Genomic DNA, 17631 nt, shown 5'->3' on the forward strand with positions numbered 1-17631 from the left:
TTTACTCTTTGTAAGTCAATTATGTCATATTGGCTATAATTGTTTATTTACAAATATTGATGTATCTGTCTTTAGAAGAAGTGATGGTTCATTAGCGTTTAAAGGTGTATTAGACGACAAGCTCTATTTAGTTTATTTCTCTAAAGAAAATACCGATCTAGATGCATGTTTAATAGCTAAGACTAATATGGGCTAGCTCTGGCACCACCGTCTAGCACATGTTGGAATGAAGAATCTTCATAAGCTTCTAAAGGAAGAATATGTGTTAGGACTAACCGATGTCTGTTTTGAGTAAGACAGACCTTGTGCAGCGTGCCAGGCAAGGAAGCAGGTGGGAACTACTCATCTAGGCAAAAATGTGATGACAACGTCAAGACCACTAGAACTCCTCCACATGGATCTCTTCGGGCCCGTTGCTTATCTTAACATGTGGGGAAGTAAGTATGGCCTTGTCATTGTTGATGATTTTTCCCGCTTCACTTGGGTATTCTTTTTGCAGGATAAAATAGAAAGCCAAGGTACTCTAAAGCGCTTCCTAAGAAGAGCTCATAATGAGTTTGAACTCAAGGTGAAGAAGATCAGGAGCGACAATGGATCTGAATTTAAGAATCTTCAAGTAGAAGAGTTTCTTGAGGAAGAAGCCATCAAGCATGAGTTCTCTGTTCCCTACACACCACAGAAAAATGGTGTAGTAGAGAGGAAGAACAGGAGGCTCATTGACATGGCAAGAACAATGCTTGGGGAATACAAGATTTCTGAGCGGTTTTGGTCGGAAGCTGTAAATACAGCTTGCCATGCCATAAACCGGCTCTATCTTCATCGCCTCCTCAAGAAAACGTCTTATGAGCTCCTAACCGGTAACAAACTCAATATTTCATACTTTCGTGTATTTGGGAGCAAAATGCTACATCTTGGTAAAGAGAGGTAGGCATTCAAAATTTGCTTCCAAAGCTGTAGAAGGGTGATTTACTAGGTTATGATTCAAATACAAAGGCATATAGGGTCTTCAACAAATCATCGGGTTTAGTTGAAGTCTCTAGTGGCGTTGTATTTGATGAGACTAATGGCTCTCCATGAGAGCAAGTTGATCTTGATGATGTAGATGAGGATGAAGTTCCAACGACCGCGATGAGAACTATGACAATAGGTGATGTGTGACCACAGTAACAACAAGATCAAGATCAACCATCTTCCTCAACATTGGTGCAACCCCCAACTCAAGATGAGGAACAGGTACCTCAAAATGCAGGCATGAATCAAGGGTAGCACATGAAGAAAAGGATAAAGAAGAAGAAGTACAACTGGCACCGCCAACTCAAGTCCGGGCCACCATTCAAAGGAATCATCTAGTGGATCAGATTTTGGTTGACATCAGCAAGGGAGTAACCACTCGCTCACGTTTAGCTAACTTTTGTGAGCATTACTCTTTTGTTTCTTCTATTGAGCTTTTTAGGGTAGAAGAAGCCTTGCAGGATCCAGATTGGGTGTTGGCCATACAGGAAGAACTCAACAAATTCAAAAGAAATCAAGATGAGCACGGTGTGGTGACATGAAACAAGGCTTGACTTGTGGCAAAAGGTTATGCCCAAGTCACAGGTTTGGATTTTAGGGAGACTTTTGCTCCTGTAGCTAGGCTTAAGTGAATACACATATTATTGGCCTATGCTGCTCACCACTCATTTAAGTTGTTTCAAATGGACATGAAGAGCGCCTTCCTGAACGGACCAATCAAGGAGGAAGTGTACGTGGAACAACACCCTGGCTTCGAGGATGACATGTATTCTGACCACGTTTACAAGCTCTCTAAGGCGCTCTATGGACTTAAGCGAACTCCAAGAGCATGGTATGAATGCCTTAGAGACTTTCTAATTTCTAATGCTTTCAAGGTCGGGAAAGCAGATCCTACTCTTTTTACTAGGACTTGTAATGGTGATTTTTTGTGTGCCAAATATATGTCGATGGCATAATATTTGGTTCTACTAATCAAAAGTCTTGTGAAGAATTTAGCAGGGTAATGATGCAGAAATTCGAGATGTCAATGATGGGCGAGTTGAACAACTTTCTTGGATTTCAAGTGAAGCAAATCAAGGAAGGAACCTTCATCTCTCAAACAAAGTATACCCAATACTTACTCAAAAGGTTTGGGATGAAGGACGCAAAGCCCGCTAAGACGCCAATGGGAACCGACGAGCACTTGGACTTCGATAAGAGAGGTAAGTCCGTTGATCAAAAGGCATACCAGTCTATGATAGGTTCGTTGCTTTATCTTTGTGCTAGTAGACCAGATATAATGCTTAGCGTATGCGTGTGTGCTAGATTTCAATCTAACCCCAAGGAATGTCATCTTGTGGCCGTGAAGCGAATTCTCATATATTTAGTTCATATGCCTTGCTTCGGTTATTCAGATTTAGTTCATATATTTAGTTCATACGCCTCATATCTTGTGGCGAACCTTTGACTTAATCGAATATTCAGATTTCGACTATGCTGGATGCAAGGTCGATATAAAGAGCACATCAGGGACTTGTCAGTTTTTAGGAAGGTCCCTGGTGTCTTAGAGCTCTAAGAAACAAACATATGTTGCCCTATCCATCGCTGAGGCCAAGTATGTTGCCGCAGGCCAGTGTTGCGCACAACTACTTTGGATGAGGCAAACCCTCCCGGATTTTGGCTACAATCTAAGCAAAGTCCCACTCCTATGTGATAATGAGAGTGCAATCCGCTTGGTAGATAATCCTGTTGAATACAGCCGCACTAAGCACATAGACATTCGACATCACTTTTTGAGAGAACACCAGCAAAGGGGAGATATCGATGTTTGCCACATTAGCACAGAGAACCAGTTAGCCGATATCTTCACCAAGCCTTTAGATGATAAAAGGTTTTGCAGGTTGCGTAATGAGCTAAATTTCTTAGATTCGCGGAAATTGGATTGATCTACAACATACATGTGTTTTATGCCTTTGATCATGTTCTTTTAAGCATGTCTGTATTTACTTATTTTGGTGCTCAAGTTGTACAAGTCATCCCCGGACCTCACAAGTCCTTTGGCAAATGATGCACATGTTTAGGGGGAGGATGTACTACAACTTGAACCTTTGAGACTAAAGTGTTTGCTTGAGTGATTTTTGATATAATCTCAAATATGGATTGAAAGGGAAAAGATGGACTTGGACAAAGAAAGAGGCTTCCACTGCATTTTGGTATCAATGTATCTTGTTCCAAGCCACTATATGTGTTTTTCTCATTGCCCTTGGTTTTACTTGAAATTTTTGTGAGGCAATGAGGTTAAAAAGGGCAAATAGTTCTTCTGTTTTGGTGCTTAATGCCAAAGGGGGAGAAATTAAGGCTAAAGCAACTGGATCAACTACCACCTGTGTATTTTTCAAAATATTAGTATGAGAATACTTGGTTTTCGACCGAAACCCTCTTATTGCAAAAACCGCTCTCTTGTAGGGGAGAAATTTGATTATGGGAAATGGGGGAGTTTTTGGTATTTGATCAAAACTAGTCTTGAAGATTTTTTTGATTTGCCAAAACAAGTGTTTTGACATAAAGATAGGGAAATTAATTTGTTTTGCGAAAACAAACCAAGTGGTGGCAAAAGTGATCCAAATATGCCAAATCCTATGTAAGATTAATTGGTCTTCAATTTGACAACAATTTGCTCTTCTTAGCTCTTTTGGATATGTTAGTTCAATTTGAGTTGCTTTTTTATGTGTTGGCATAAATCACCAAAAGGGGGAGATTGAAAGGGAAATGTGCCCTTGAGCCATTTCTATATTGTTTTGGTGATTAGATACACAACATTTTTTTGTTTGAACTAATACGATGTTGAGCAAAGGTATTTGAGCTCGGAAGAGGACTTAGTACAAATCTATATGGATCAAGCATAAAGGTATGCTCTGGACACTTAGTCAATTGATTTGTGTGCTAATCATGTTTGTCTAAGCGCCAGGGACTGAGCTAAGTCAAGTCCAAAAGGAGCAAAAGAAGACAAAGGAAGAAACAAAGAAAAGGTGCTGGACTGCGTTGCACCGGACGGTCTAGTGCCACCCACCAGACAGTCCGGTGTGCACCAAATAGTCTAGTGCACGGTCTGGCTAACTGGGCGCTCTCGGGAATTCTAGCATGCGTCGGCTATAATTCACCGGACCGTCCACGCGAGACGCCGGACAGTCCGGTGTGCACCAAATAGTCTAGTGCACGGTCTGGCTAACTGTGCGCTCTCGGGAATTCTAGCCTCCATCGGCTATAATTCACCGGACCGTCTACGCGAGGCACCGGACAGTCCTGTGTACCAGCCGCCAACGGCTAGCTGTCACGTCGGTCGGGGGCCAACGGTCAAGTGGTGCACCGGACAGTCCGGTGCCCCACACAGCGAAAACTAGCCAATCAGGGATTCTCTGCCCACGCCTAGCGTGCACACTGTTCATTGTTCGGTGTGCACCGGACAGTCTGTTGCACCTGCGGACAGAAGGCAACCAGAGCCTTCCAAATGGAGCTCCAACGACTCCTAGCTCCCTTGAGGCTATAAAAGGGACCCCTAGGCGCATGGAGCTCTACACCAAGCAGTCATTGAACATCCAACAACGCTGAGACATCGAATTCACACTTTTGCTTTAGTAGATTGAGATTTGGGCACTTGATTTAAGCTGTAACACCACTGTGTTGTCTTTGTGCTCTTCTCTCTTGTTTTGTGTGCGTGAGTCGCTGTAAGTTTGTCTCGTGTGTGATTCTATTCCCCCTTCTCTTGTGTTCACTTGAGATCTATTGTGTAAGGGTGAGAGACCCCAAATTGTGTAGATTCCCCACAAAGGAAAAAATTGAGATAAGAAAGAAAATCGTGGTACTCAAGTTTGATCTTTGTATCACTTGAGAGGGGTTGAGCGCAACCCTTGACCGAAGGAGGTCACCACAACGTGGAGTAGGCATTGGCCGAACCACGAGATAAAATCAGTGTGTCACTTGTGCATCTTTCTACTGTGATTTTTTTTCTTCCATAGAGTTCTCACATATTCACTTGCGCTATTGTTTCTAAGTTTAATACATATCTTAAAGGAACAATCAAGTGAAGAAGTTCTCTATTCATACCAACTTAGTTTTAATTCTACTAACATTTATTATAAACCAAGCTTGTCTTGTTTAGAGTTGATTTTTGCAGGATTACCTATTCACCCTCACTCTAGGTGCTCTCAGCTTCTGTTGGTCGTGAGGAGAGCCGAGTGAGAGAGTGGAAGGAGCAACGAGATGAGGAAACTGACGATGGAGTGGAGCATAATAATGGATTTAAGTTAGCGGGTTCAAGTTAGTGGGTTCGGTTTTGGGTTAACGGTCTACACAAACCAAATTTTATTTGACCTCAAAAAGATGAATCTTTGAACAAAAAGTTTTATTTCTCAACTTTTGGGAACATCTAGTTTTTTAAGAAAATTTTCCCAGTTTTCTATGATTTGTTCTGAAATTCAAAATTTTGAATCGAAAAATTCGAAATCTACCGGCGGCTACCGTCTCCGGTGTTCATCGAGAACGAGAAATAATGGCGAAACCCAGCGGGATTCGAGCGATTTTGTTAACCCAAACTAAGAGAAGATTTAATCTCCTTCAATCCTCTTCTAGATTAACGTAAACAAACAAGCTCTGACCAGAAGTGATCGAGGTCTGGTTTGAATGTCATCCCAACATTTGACACATATCTAAAACAAGTCAATAACACATAGGTGTTGTTTGGTTCACGAAATGTAACGTAAAGGGTAATGGTAATGGTTTAATCTCGATTACTGTCGGTAACAAGTTTAAATAGTCCGGTATCAATTTTTAGTATGATATCTGATTACGGTTGGACTAAAACAAACATGATTTAACGTTATCAATTATCCATTACGTTACAAATATTTGAACCAAACGGTACCACAGATCGTAGATGTAACCCTCTTTTGGAATGATTTTGAGAGTAAAAACACGCTCGCTGCAGCTACTTCAGCAACCACAGCACTGCTGCTGCGGATTTTCTTCGGTGACTAAACCGTAACCTGCTGCAGCTAGCCCTTCCGAGCAGCTTCACTGAAACAACATTGCTGGAACTTTTTCAAGCTGTCTGAAAAAGTATTGACCTGATGGATGCCGTGTTGACGCAGAAACACATCCAGGTTCACATTCCAAAGCCGTGGCAGATTTTACATGGAAGAATCCTACAGGAGTCCTGATAATTTAAAGCTACTCATTGTGATTGCTGGAAGAGCAATGAATTGGAGGCAGCCGGTCTTCCTTTCGTTTTTTTTCCAAGATGAGAATTTTAGCAATTGTCTTATGTTCGTCACCTCAGTTAACCTTTAACCGAGATAGATGCTCAGCTGTGGGACCTAATCGCACTAAGACGACACTTTAGCATGTACAACCTAGATCCTTTTGATCGGTTTTCTAAGAACAAGAGACACCTAAGAAATTCCATGGTACAGTGGGATGTCTTTAAAAACGGTCTCATAATAAACATAATTAAGAGAGAATATGTATGAAGATTCGTGTAGAGATAGCTTTTCGTAAAGAGCCAGTCTCTTATAATTTTTCATTTACCCCCTAAAAACCTCTCAAGAGACATGGTATTAAATGAGTTTGTACATACCCAACTTTAAGACGAGTGTCCCGTAAAATCCTTTTGTGTACTAGTATAAAAATATAGGGTTTTTCTTTAATTGGAGCAATGATTTTTTTATACCTGAGCTGGAGTACTATTTGGTTAACCGGCAGTACAACGTTGGACCATGCTAGGGATCGAGCAGGTTTGAGTAATCGGTAATCGAGAAGCAACACTTACCGATAATAGGTAATGACATTCTTCCCATTCCAAGGTCACGAATGACCTTGTTTTGAATACACAAACACCAACAATGCAAGTTGAATATTTAAGACCTGATTTTAAAGTACAATGAGAGATCATGTGCAAATCTCCTATCCGAGTTCAGATCTAGCTACGTTCGTTGCATCCTCTAGCTCCTCCATCGAGCCCAGATCTACACTCGTTGCCGCCTCAGTAGTGTGCAGTGATTGGTTGCGATTTTGATAGCGAGTACACTAGGATCAATCCTTTGCATTCATCGATATGGTACATGGTTGACATGAGTTGGCGGCTTTCCAATGATGATGACTGAGTTTCTTTGAGCTGTGCACTGATACACTCCAAGCTAAGTAACTTGTAAACCTTGTTCTTGGTCTTGCTGATGAGCTTGCTATTCAAGGTAGCCACTGGCCAGCGACCTAAGCTTATAGGTCTATTATGGTTATCTTACTTCTCGTAGGTACTATGCATATCATTAACATTTTCTCGAGAAAGATGCACACGTACTGTGAGTGCAAGGGACCAGACAAGTGCATAGTACTATGAAACCTTAAAAAGAATGTTACCCTAGTGTCGTCATGTGCCCCACCCTAATCCTCCGATCCGTTGAACTTTCTACGGCTAGTTTAACAATAGAAAATACTGGATTTCAAGGGCCTATAACGTACGTAGGTCGCTAAAGGAAAAAATTACTAGTGGGGAACTGGGGATTAATCATTTCATCGTACCAGTACATGAACAAATGACTCCTTTATATTTATGGGGGTGAAGTCCCTTTTTTTTCACCCTCAATCTAGTACGTGGTAGTTTGATTTTCAACCTTAAAATATGAAACCGGATAACAAACATTTCTCTAATTATCAAACTGGATAAACAAATCTGGTTCTCGTGTTGGTTTTGGAGGCCATTTCATATTTTGTAAAATACTACTATCTAAAAAGTCACAAACAATTTACTTCATATTAAAAAAACATGAAACTGGCACTATTTTTTCTCTAAATGTACTGTCTACTTGTTTATGATATATACATATGTATTTACTAGGTGAGTGCCCGTGCGTTGTAACGGAGACATATAATACATAAGTTACCGTGATATTATATGTCCCTGTTGCAACGCATGGGCACTCACCTAGTTAGGAATTATGAATGCTCGATATACTGGCACGCATATACTATGCTGGCAATGAAGCCGTGCCCCACCCATTGTTCATATAAATACAACAAACAGCCAACCAACTGAGATTGAGAGGCTCACTTCATATATAATGCATCAAGTGAAAGCAGAAAAATTTCAAAAGCAATGACCACGAGGTTGTAACCTAAAAAAAACACCAAAATCACAGGCACTTGCCATGGACTTCTACGAAGTCCACCAAAAATAAAAGGCGTTTTCTGACGAGTTTTGGATAGAAGACTCACCAGGCCCAAAATATGATTTGGAGGTCATGCGGCCCGCCCTTCAGGGCTACTTCACCATAATTACACCAACCCAGAACTACTCGACCTGCGGTTCAGTTCATTTCATGGCAACAGAAGTGTCGATGACGGTCCTTCCTGCAAAGGCCACCTTCAGCAGTAGAACATGAACTGGTTGTCGCTCTCCATCACTTTTGGCAGATGCTTTACCGGAACAACGCCATCTTTCATGCGAGAGCTCGCCACTGAAGACGACCCTTGGTCGGAGAGGTCATCGTCCATGTAGTGGCGCGCACGGAAGGCCGCCAGGTGTGCGTAGTACGCCGGGGGAACTGTATTATGCAATAACAACACAGTGCAACTGAATTGGTCATCCATGATCAGAAAGGAAACAACATAGAGAACATGGAGGATAACACCAGTAAACTTCACAGTATATGTAAAGTAACTTGCAGACCAGTTACTGACCTATAGAGACTGATCGAGTGCATCGCGCATACCTGAAAGAAAGCCAGATCAACATCTTGCTACCTTGATCATGTCTAAATATGATATCTAAATCACAGAGCAGTAATATAAACAAACATGTAATCTAAATATTTATGAACAACGTCGATAAATTAAAAAGACCATATGTATCAGATGTGTCATTCAAAAAAATAATAGAACTTTCAAGCATACCTTCCATTGGGCGAGACATCTTTATCACCCTTATTGTAGCGTAGAGCTGCCACGGATTTTCTTCCAGGATATTGTAACTGTTGCCTAAGCGACATTGAATAGACTGCACAACCCATAACAGAAATGAAAATGAAGATCCCATACTTATGCACAGTCAAGTTTGAAGTACTCAACTAATCATCCACTAACCAATTTCCCCATCCACTAACCAATTACAGACAAATATGTCGACAACTGTTCACTAATCAGCTAATCCTTTTTAGCGATATCGATAAGTCTTTGTTGTATGTTTGCAGGGATGGCATATCGACACGAATTGTCCTCATAACTCAATAGATCAATCACAAAGTTTATTCGAAGAGTCTTTACATCCTATAGACAAAGACATAAGAGAACAAAACATATTATCTTGTAGAACGAGATAGCTAGAATGTAAGTTTTGAACATAAAACGAACGTACTACACTCACCCCAACAAATTTCAGTCGTCTGTCGTTCCCCCACATGGCCATAGCTTGTAGAACGAGGTAGCTGGTATTAAACCTATAGAATAATATTTGGGCAACTATGTTTTATATAATGATTATCATAGAAAAAATTTAAACTGCTGAGAAGGTGGTACGAAGAAAATACCCTCTTAAGTCAATTGAAACACCAGTCTGAATTGTATGTTCCCACTTAAAGATATCCTCCGCCCATCCAGAACGTATCTTGCTGTAAGCAATCTTATATTTTTTTGAGGCCATGATAATCGCTTCCGCGAACCTCTTGTATGGCATGTGTTTACACCAATCTTGAGTCGGTGTAAAATCGATAAAAGTCACATGCTTTTTAACATGATCTATTACGAAAAGGGCGTGACATCCATTGAATTTCCATGGCATGAGAACCTGCAAAATATCAGTCATTAGGATCCTACAACAGAAGTGTCCTTTATAAATACATTCGAAATGAACACATACTTACATATCTACAACCCGTGATATAATAATTCATTGATGGCCAACAATCGAGTGTTTTGGCTAACTCTTCTGTTGTAGGATCCTGATGGTACTTTGGAAGTTTACCAAAACCAACCATTCTCTGGACAGTATATATACATGTCCACATGATGATTAGATGTAGATACTATATATTAATACATTAATGATTGGAAACAAACTTACCCAAAAACGCATGTTGGGGGTATGCTTCGTAGCCGAAGACCCTAAAGAAAGAAACACCTTCGGCAGGTCCTCTCCAAAGCAGCGCCGAAGCTATTGCCTATAAAGCTTCGGCAGAGTGACATGTCTCAAGACGAAGGGGTGAACCGACTTAAAGATGAAATGACTTAAAGACCCATGATGTTCTGTGTCATTATTGTAGTTCATTGTAAAGGGCATAAATGTAATTATACACAGGCTACGCCCTGTGTCTATAAATAGGTGAACAGTACCCCTGTACTGTTCACAGAATCCTGTAATCACGCATTGGGCATTTGCTTCTGTATTACACTGGTATTTCAGCTTTCCTTCAAGCCGAAGGTACATTTATAATTTGTCATCATTTCTATAATAATAGAATAAAAATGAGTTAATAATAATAATCAATTGCTTATATTATTTCTTCATATTTTATGTAAATCCTTCTTCACTATTCATTGTGCTTATGAAGGTATGTCATTCATAACCTTCGTCCGGAATTCATTATATCCCAAGGGAGATAATGCTTCGAAGGACGAAGGACCATAATATTTAACCATTTCCGTGTTGCCTTGTTCTTGATTCATAGAAGTTAAGAACAAGTCCCCAACATTGGCGCCCACCTCCGGTGAACTCACATCCACTTGCTGAGCTGATGGCTTCGTTCCAAGCTGGAGTTGCTTCGGCTTCGAAGTTTGTGCTCCCGATAACAGGCGGTTCATGCTCAGAGCCAGCTAACAAGAAACAGAAGAAGGAGGCACAGAGAAGGGTACAACATGTAGGGGTACAAGGACCCTTCATCAAGTCAAGATGGTCTCACATCCCAATTACCTTCTCTCAAGAGGATCTTCAGCTCAAGGATTACCCACACAATGATGCTATGGTTATCTCTTGTGTGATCAAAGGATTTCTGGTCCATAATGTTTTGGTTGATACAGGCAGTGCAGCGGACATTATATTTTCTAAAGCCTTCAGACAAATGCAAGAGCCCGAAGACAAGATCCATGATGCCACACATCCCCTTTGTGGCTTCGGGGGAAGGTAGATTGTAGCACTCGGCAAGATCACAATGCCAGTAACCTTCGGATTTATTAACAACACAAGGACTGAACAAGTTGTGTTTGATATTGTTGACATGGAATACCCCTACAATGCAATCATTGGTCGTGGTACTCTCAATGCCTTTGAAGCAATTCTTCATCCAGCATATCTTTGTGTTGGGGACTTGTTCTGAAATGCTATAAGTTAAGAACAAGGCAACACAAAAAATGTTAAACGTTAAAGTCCTTCGTCCTTCGGAGCATTATTTCCCTTGAGATATAATGCTTTTCGGACGAAGGTTATGAAGGACATACCTTCATTAACACAACATACAATAATGAAGAAGGAACTATATGGAATATAACGTACACAATTATGTATAATTATCAGCTGATTTCTATATTATTGTTATGGAAACATAGAAATGAAATCAAATTACAAATGTACCTTCGGCTTGAAAGAAGGTGAAAATACAAGCGTGACGCAAAAGTAAATGCCAAGTCAGCGTGAACAGTACGGGGGCACTGTTCACCTATTTATAGGCACGGGACATAGCTCATATAAAATTACACCCATGCCCTTTACATTTGTAGTAATTCTATAGTAATCCACCGAGGTCTGAATAGCCTTTTCATCTTTAAGTCGGTTTCCTTTTCTGCTATTACGCCGAAGCTTTCCTGCTCACAGCTTCGGTGCTGTGTCGACCTTCATATTCTTTGGGCTTCTCCCACTGTGGTACCGATTCGAGTCCGAAGATACCTGTTCACACATTATACTCCAGAAACATCGTTAAATCATGTTTTTGAGGACCTTCGGAAGCTGAAGGCCCCCAACAGTAGCCCCTCGCAATATTAATTTGTTAGATTAATAAATTTAAATTGCGACATGGACGAAGGCCTTAAGCCGAAGGTCCGAGAAAACACCTTTCCTTTGCTAGAATAGCAACATTCACTGACAAGCGGGGTTTTCCAATTTTCAATGCACTGGGCGTATAAATAAGAGCATACCACGAGCTCACTTGGTACGCTTTCTTGCCATCTGCTCTTGCTTACTCAATTTTTAGCTCTTGCGCACCAACACTTGCTTGGCCTTTTAAGTTTTTAAGCTTCGGCTTTGAAAACAGTTTTTTAGCATTTTCGAAGATGTCTGAAGACAAAAAGGCTGCTATCAAGATAAAGCTGAGTCTCTCTGAAGAGAAAAACCTGGGGTTTCTTGAAGCAATGTCGAAAACCAACACAGAAAAGATCACCAAAGAGATTTTAGAAGGTTTGTCTGAAGATACTGATGACAGCGACAGTTATGATGCGGATAGCGGTGATGAAGACTCCGAAGATCGCCCTTGGCGACCAAGCCATGCAGTTTTTGGCAAATCAAGTATCAAAGAAAATCATCTTGTCAACATGAGGGGAAGATATTTCCGGGACTTGTCCATTGTGAGGGCCGACGAAGGAGAAAAGACTTGTCCGACCCTTGAGGAAAATGAAGTCGTAGTGTTCCGAAGCTTTTTGAAAGCTGGATTACGATTTCCCCTGAGCAGCTTTTTCGTAGAGGTGCTGAAAATATTTGAAATCTATCTTCACCAACTTACCCCCGAAGCAATCATAAGGATGAATATCTTCGTGTGGGCCGTGAGAAGCCAAGGTCTGGAACCTGATGCGAAAAGTTTCTGCAACATACACGAATTGTTATACGAGACAAAACCCTGGGGTAAGGAGTAATATCATAATAATTTCGGCTGCTACAGTTTCGTCTCTCGGTCTGGGTCAAGCTGTCCTGTGCCAACCTTTCGGAAGAGATGGCCCGGCGACTGGATGACAGAATGGTTTTATGTGAAGAATGACCTGAAAACACGGGAAGATATTAAAGGTATAATTATGTGCCCTATTTGGCAACGCTTCGGCCTACGGAGGCCGAAGGTTGAAATGAATGAAGCTGCCGAAGAATGCCAGAGAGCCTTCGGAGTTGTTTGCTCTTTTATTGGAACGAGGGATCTGGTCCAAGAGCATATTGCCTTCAGAGTATGGCCGCTCGCAGAAAAATGGGAAATGCCGCAAGAGACCATAAAAGAGGCTGACGAAGGTGGACTTATCAGACTGAAGTATACTTTCAAGTTCGGAGATAAATTCGTTGAGCCAGATGATGACTGGCTAAAAAGCATTGAAAATTTAAGTGATGAACTACTTGGGGTTTATTCAAAGGCCGAAGATACTGCATTGTCAGTAGCCTTCGGAGGCCGGAAAAAGAAAAGACTGAACCGAGTGTTTGACGCAATTGGGTTCGTGTACCCCGACTACCACTACCCAGCGCGGGGCCAAAAAAGAAAAAGCGCAACTTCTGCTCAGGAAACTGCCTCAGCCGCTCCCAGCGAGCCAACGCCGAAGAGACAAAGGGTAAAGGTTCTTACACACCGGCCACGCTACATTGAACCAGCTACAGTCCTGAGTTCGCCGGTGAAACCTCTTCGGCCACCGAAATTAAAGAACCAACTTCAGTGCTGAAGATCGAAGAAAAAGCTGAAGCACCCTCAGCAGAGAAAGCAGAAAAACCGAGAACTGAGGGAACGAAAATATTCGAAATTTTGAGTCCTTCAGCAAGTGTTGAGACAATAAAGAACCAAAAGGGCCCAGCGGTGACTCCAAAAATAAAAAGAATGGTCAATGTGCTAGATGTTCTGGAGACAATTAAGTCCTCAAGCACAACTCCGAAGAAGACTGTTGAAACTTCCGAAGCGGAAACTGAAATTTTTGATACTAAAGCTCCAAAGCAACAAACTGAGGCTGAAGCTGGGCCTTCAGAGCCCACGAAGGTAAAATCCTTGGAAACCGAGGAAGAAAAAATGACGGAGCCAATTCTTGTTGAAGAAATCAGTGCTGATGCCCCCGAAGCATCCCCCAAAGTCCTTGATTATATTGTTCGACATGCTTCGGGGAAAAAGTTGTCTGAAAGAGAAAAGCAAGAGGCCCAGTTTTACGCCAAAAAACTGAAATATCCAAAGGGGGCATTGATATTCAACGGCAGCGGAGAAGAAGACTTTTTGTATTGTCTCCCTGACAGCAAGGAGATTTTTGTCTGTCGGGAGATGAGCAAGAGCTTCGGATTCCCAACACTAGAAGACGGGCTCTCGGTGTTGTCGAAAAACGAGCTGGCCGACAGCTTGGCGTACAATAGCTTAAAGGTGCAAAAAAATGAGGTCTTTGTATTTTTTCTTGAGACCAAAATTTTTCGTTTGCTTAAATTTATTGACGCACACACATTTTTCTTTGCAGGGCCTTATACTTAGCAATGCCCTCAGGGCCCAAAAAGATGCCGAAGGCGAAGGGTGTGTTATGGCCCTGAGCAACCTTCGTTCCGAAGTAATTGAACTAAGGAACGAAGGTCTCGAAAAAGATAAAATATTACATTCATTGATAAATAGAATAAAAGAAGACGAAGCTACTTTTAAAGGTCAAGCTGAGGCTCAGAAGCGTGAAATTGAAGATCTTCGAAAACAACTAGCCAGAGCTAAAGAGGAACGCATACATGAAGAAACGAAGCGAGAATTTAGCGACCAATGGGCAAATCATTTAGAAGTTACTGTTGAAGAGCTTCGTTCGTCCAAGAAAAGATGCTATGACAAATCTATGGAGTGTGTTAAGAAAATAAAAGCTAGCTTCACCAGCGTTGGCGCATTCTCGAGCGAAGAAAACTTTACAAGAGGCAACCCTGAAGGTCCCATCGAATGGATTAATCACGAAGCTGGGGCCTTTGAGGAAATTTTAAATAGCCGCGGAGACATATGTGCTTTTTCGGGTGCCAGGGGGATTGCCACCATTTTGGAGAGAAAGGGCTGTGAGCATATAAAGATTTTAGCACAGTCCGAAGCTACTTTGTCCTTCGAAGATGCAAAAGATCCTTCAGCCGAAGCTAGCATGGTTGGTGGAAAATTTTTCACCGATATCTGGGACAATGGTGGCCGAGAAATGGCCCGAGAAATTATCCAGAAAAGTGAAAAAGGCATCCATGACGCTAGAAAAGTAGCAGAGGCTGTTGAGAAAACCGCAGAGCCCGAAGGGAAAATAGGTATTAACTAATGATTTTTATTGTGTTATAATTTTTGATTTTAAACTTCGTTCGCAATTTGTAATAGCAATGTAGCCGTATCCTGTCCTCCCTCAGATCCTACTAAAGCGCCCCCAGGCCCTCAGCCGAAAGATGACGATGAAATTAAAAAGATGGCTGAAGCTATCATGGATCAAGTTGTCAATCAACTCCTGAACGAAGCTGCGGAAGTAGTGCTTAGGGAAGACTAGGTGCTATTGTAAAAACATCTGAAATGTAATATGTGTAATATCTTGTAAGCCTAAATGTAATATACTTGTTTTTTATGGTTCAATTCTTTACGATACATGAAATTTACATACATACCGTTTTTGAGTCTTTGACGAAAAAACACCTTCCCTTCTTTTCATGCTTCGTGAAGAAGAATTTTCATTTATCACAACTATATCCATAGTGTTCTGATGAAGAATATCCAAGCTTCGTGAAGAAGAATTTTCATTTATCACAACTATATCCATAGTGTTCTGATGAAGAATATCCAAGCTTCGTGAAAATATTTTCCGAAGCTACACTCCGAAGATCAATATTGTATCTCCTTGTGACTTAGCATGATTTTCCCTTTTTCAAAGCGTTCTTCCGAAGATCAATATTGTGTCCCCTTCTTGTATATGCAGCATGATGTATGATGCTTATGCTATGCGAAATGATATGATGATGTTATGCTATGTAAAATGGTATTTATTCCGAAGATACACGCACATCCCTGCAATAAAACACATAATCTTTTTAAATCAGCGTTGACTTTTCGCTGTAAGCCTCCCTTAGGAGCTTCTTCGCCTTTTACTTCAGCGGAATCAGCGTTTATTTTTCGCTGTAAGCCTCCCTTAGGAGCTTCTTCGCCTTTTACTTTCGGCGGTATTCGCGTTGACTTTTCGCGCTTCGCCTTTTACTTAGGCGGTATCAGCGTTTATTTTTCGCTGTAAGCTCTGCATTCCCTTTGGAACGACTTTTGAGCAGAAAACTTACATTGCGCTCCCTTTGGAATGGCTTTTTGTAACTTCAGCAAACTTACTCTGCGTTCCTTGGAACGACTTTTTGTTGCTTCGAAGAATTCATGTCGTGCCTTTTAAAATAAACTCTTTATAATTCGAAGGTCCTTCTTGCTATCGCAAATCTTTAAGCTTCAACAACTTAAGCCTGTAGAAGAGATATATTTTCCTTGTGGCAGACAACGAAATCATTACGTGAGATTTAAAAAGTGTCCTTTATTACACAGAAAATAAAACTGAATGGAAAAGACTACTATCAAGGTAGGATATTTGTCAATAAATGTGCTTCGACTCTGGCACAGTGCTATTGACTGTGCGAGCTTCGGACTGTTCTCTGAAGTCTCTTTGGTGTTGAGCATATTGGCCCCCTTCTGGCTGTTGGCCTTGTTGCAGCGGTGGTGGAGGCGGAGGCTGTTGCCAGGAAGCTTGAGGTTGACTCGCCGAAGCTACAGAAACTGCAGGGTGGTTGCCTACATATTCTGGGATATAAGGCGAATGATACGAAGCAGTGTGCATGATCTGCTTCGGCTGACCCTGTTGTGCTGCAGCTTCGGCTATCTCCTTTTGCTTCTGGATGGTAACATGGCACATCCTGGTGGTATGGCCCTTGTTTTCACCACAGAACAAGCAAAATGTTCTCCTTGGTTGATCTCCAAATCTTCCGCCGAAGCCCCTGGCGCCTCTGCCTCTTGGAGCTGGCGGCCGGAAGGAGCTTTGCTGTTGCCCCGAAGCCTGTGAAGAGCCCTGTGGCCTTTGCTGCTGACTCCCCTTATCATCATTTTGAGTAGAGTTGTGAATTGACCTGACGTGCCTCGGATAAAATCTTCCTCCGAAGCCCCTGGTCATTTCGGAAAACCTGAAAGCCTCCTCCCTTCTTTGGCGAAAATCATTGTCGGCCCGAATATACTCGTCCATCTTCTGGAGCAGCTTCTCCAAAGTTTGAGGAGGCTTCCTAGCAAAGTACTGAGCTGAAGGTCCTGGCCGAAGTCCCTTGATCATGGCCTCAATGACAATTTCGTTGGGCACTGTTGGCGCCTGTGCCCTCAAACGCAAGAACCTCCGGACATACGCCTGAAGGTATTCTTCGTGATCCTGGGTGCACTGGAATAGAGCTTGAGCAGTGACCGGCTTCGTCTGAAACCCTTGGAAGCTGGTTAACAACATGTCCTTCAGCTTTTGCCATGAAGTGATCGTTCCTGGTCGAAGGGAGGAATACCAGGTTTGAGCAACACTCCTGACAGCCATAACAAAAGATTTTGCCATGACTGCAGTATTGCCACCATACGAAGATACTGTTGCTTCGTAGCTCATCAAAAACTGCTTCGGGTCTGAATGGCCGTCAAATATAGGAAGCTGGGGCAGCTTGTAGGATGGAGGCCAAGGTGTAGC

This window comes from Zea mays, chromosome 10 (assembly GCF_902167145.1).
Source record: "Zea mays cultivar B73 chromosome 10, Zm-B73-REFERENCE-NAM-5.0, whole genome shotgun sequence".
NCBI classification, from domain to species: domain Eukaryota; kingdom Viridiplantae; phylum Streptophyta; class Magnoliopsida; order Poales; family Poaceae; genus Zea; species Zea mays.